The sequence below is a fragment of the Chiloscyllium plagiosum genome, chromosome 8, assembly GCF_004010195.1.
Source record: "Chiloscyllium plagiosum isolate BGI_BamShark_2017 chromosome 8, ASM401019v2, whole genome shotgun sequence".
In the NCBI taxonomy this organism is placed as follows: domain Eukaryota; kingdom Metazoa; phylum Chordata; class Chondrichthyes; order Orectolobiformes; family Hemiscylliidae; genus Chiloscyllium; species Chiloscyllium plagiosum.
In genome coordinates, this window is record NC_057717.1 from 77761141 (window position 1) to 77764735 (window position 3595).

The following is a 3595-nucleotide window of genomic DNA, read 5'->3' on the forward strand; positions in this document are numbered from 1 at the left end:
GCTGGAGATCAGAGCTGAAAATGTGTTGCTGGAAAAGCGCAGCAGGTCAGGCAGCATCCAAGGAACTGGAGAATCGACGTTTCGGGCATAAGCCGTTCTTCAGGAATCTTTAAATCAAACGCATGGCCTGGTTCATTACCAAGTACCAGATCCAATGTGGCCTCCCCTCTTGTCGCCCCCTCGACGTATTGTGTCAGAAAACCCTCCTGTATACATTGGACAAAAACTGATCCATCCGACCTATTCGAGCAGTAATATTTCCAATCAATTTTGGGGAAGTTAAATTCCCTCATAATGACCACCCTGTTCCTTTCACTCCTCTCTTCCATCTCCCTGGAAGTCTGCGGAGGCCTACAAAAAACTCCAAGACGTGTGACCTCTTCTCTCCTATTTCTAAGTTCAGCCCACACTACCTCAGTACACGAGTCCTCATCAAAAGTTCTCCCAGCCACCGTTGCATTATCTTTGACTTACAAGGCCACACCTCCCCCTCTTTTACCGCCTTGCCTGTTTTTAATGAAAGATCTAAACCCTGGAACCTGCAACATCCATTCCTCACCCTGCTCTATCCATGTCTCCGATATGGCAACAATATCGAAGTCCAAGGTACCTATCCATGCTGCAAGCTCACCTAACTTATATGGATATTTCTTCCCTTGAAGTGGACACACTTCAAATCACTTCGCTGACTGCCAGCATATTCCTGTGAACCTGAAATCCTGTCTCTGTCCTTCCTACGCTCATCCTCCTGTGCACTGCTGCTTCACCTCAGGTTCCTACCCCCTAAGAGCTAGTTTAAACCCACCCGAATAGTACCAGCAAATATCGCACCCAGGATATTAGTACCCCTCTGGCTCAAGTGAAGACGGTCCTGTTTGTAGAGTTCCCACCTTCCCCAGAATGAGCCCCAATGACTCAAAAACCTGAAGCCCTCCCTCCTGCACCATTCTTGCAGCCAAGTGTTTCGCTGATATTTCTCCCTATTCCTTGCCTCGCTATCCAGAGATAACAACTTTGTTTGTTCTAGCTCTCAGCTTCCACCCCAGCTCCCCGAAATACTGCCTTACATTCCTACCCCTCTTTCTTCCTATGTCATTGGTACCTCCATGGACTTGAGGCTGGTCACCCTGTCCCTTCGGGACCCCAAAGTTACGATCCGAGACATCACGGTAACTGGCACCTGCGAGGTTACACAACATCCGTGAGTCTGGTTCGTTCCCAACAAGCCTTCTATCTGAGCCTCTAAGAATTGAGTCCCCAATGACTAATACTCTCCTCCTTTCCCTCCTTCTCTTCTGTGCAACAGGGACAGGCTCTGTGCCAGAGACCTGGGCCCCACTGCTTGCCCTTGGTAAGTCGTCACCCTCAACAGTATCCAAAACGGCATACATGCTTTTCAGGGGAACAACCACAGGGGATCTCTCCACTGACTGTTTTTTTTTCTCCTTTTGAGCAGTCACCTAGCTTTCTTCTTGCCTATGAGTAACTACTTCCCTGTAACTCCTATATATCACAGCCTCTGCCTCTTGAATGATCGGAAGTTCATACAGCTCCCGCCCCAGTCCCCTAACACGGTCTTGGAGGAGCGAGAGTTGGATGTACTTCCTGCAGATGTACTTGGATGGGACCCTATTGTCGTCCCTGACCTCAAACATCATGCAGGAGGAACATTCCTCTCCCTATACCGTCCCCTCCCTGCTAGTACCCTCTTCACGAGGTAAAAAAAAGACGCTTTCCTGATATGAACCTTGTTAGAGGAGGTGGTTGGTTGGGAGGCCCTACAAATGTAGCGTCTCGGATTGAGAATACAATGACTTATATAGCAGGATGGAAATGAAAATAAGAAGTCCCTCCTTTCCCAGAAACCTCTGCTATCTGACTTCAAAGTTAAAATCACAAATCAGTGACTCACCGCTCCCGGCTGTCCCCTGGTGCAAGCTCCCACCCTTCGAGTTGCTGCTGCCACTGCCACTGAAAATCAGAAATGGAGGACTCCCGCGCTGGTGATAAGTTCAACCTCTGTTCTCGTAGCATCTGCCTGTGAACCTATCCCCACGCTCTTCTTCTACCAATAGCCATGACCCCATCCCCACTATGTTTCCCTTGCAACGATTTCTTAAACAATTCTCAATCGGTTCCTCAAGCAATGAATTGTGAACCCATCACCACGCTTAGTGACTCACAACAGTCTGTGAACACATGGCCAGCCTGTTTCCCAGCAATCGGCTTTGGACCCATTCCCATTGTCTTCTGCCAGGAGCTGCTTGTGTATACATGCCCACTCAGTTCCCATTGCCTTGGCCTCTGAGCCCAGGTTCACTCTTTCTCGTCACGACCGTTCATAGGCCATTGGTAGGGGAACAGATTTCAGATATATAACAGGAGTTTGCTCCTGGAAGATGAGGCATAGAATAATGGTGTTTACATAAGGAATCAGGCTGTTTGTGGGAGAACAAGATGGGGATGTATTCTCAGTTGTTGCGAAAGCAAACACGTGGGGATGGGTTCACAGGCTGCGACATGTGGAAGACTCAGCATTGTGGCTGATTAATTACCTCTTGGCGCAAGTACAAATAGATAAACTCATTCATATATCCAGTCTGTTCTCCAATCGGCGGTCTGTGTCCCGTTCCACCCTCTGCTCCCCTCGCAACAGCCTGTGACCCCATCCCCAGTCTGTATCCTGAACAATAGCTGTGAATCCATCTCTAACCTGTTTTCCCTACAAAGGCATGTTGCCCCATCCCAGCTTCATTTTCATAGCATCGGACTGTTGACCCATACCTACACTTTTCCTCTCGTCATGGCCTGTGAACCCATAACTACTCTGTTCCTCTAGTAACGCCCGAAGACCCCATCGCCACTCTGTTCCTCTGGCAACAATATGTGCATAGGTCTCCAATCTATTTGCCTAGAAAAGGCTGTGAACCAATCATCAATCTGTTCGACATACAATGGCCTAATGCTCCATCTTAACTTCATTTTGCCAGCCATGACCAATGAAACAATCACTATTCTGTGCTCTGAATTTTGGCCACTGAATCCAACGCCACTCTGTTTTTCAAACATCGACCCCTGACTCCAGTGACACTTTGTCCCACTCTCAGCACTTCCGAAACCATTCTGAACCTTTTCTCCCGAATACCGCCTGTTGCCCAAACTCAATTCCGCTTTCGTAACAACGGACTGTGAACCCATTCCCCTATCTTCCGTTAGCAAACTCCTGTTACACTTCCCAACATTGTTCCCCCAGCAACGGCCTGAACCCATCCACACAATGCTTCCTTCGTAACGAACTATCAAGCCATGTCTTTTCTGTTCAATCAGCGACGGCCTATGATCCCATCGCCACACAATCTCCTCAGCAACAGCCTGTGTAACAATCTCAACTCGCTTCCCCACGCAACGGCCTGTAAGCCCATCGACACGATGTCCTCTGTGCAATGGCCTGCTAAACCATCCCCTCGATGTTCAACTTGTAGTGGCCTGTATTGTCATTCCCACTCGATTCTCCCAGCATCTGCCTTTGATCTCATTCACCTTCTGTTTTCCCAGCAACGGTCTCTGAAACGATCCTCACTCTGTTCCCCTAGCA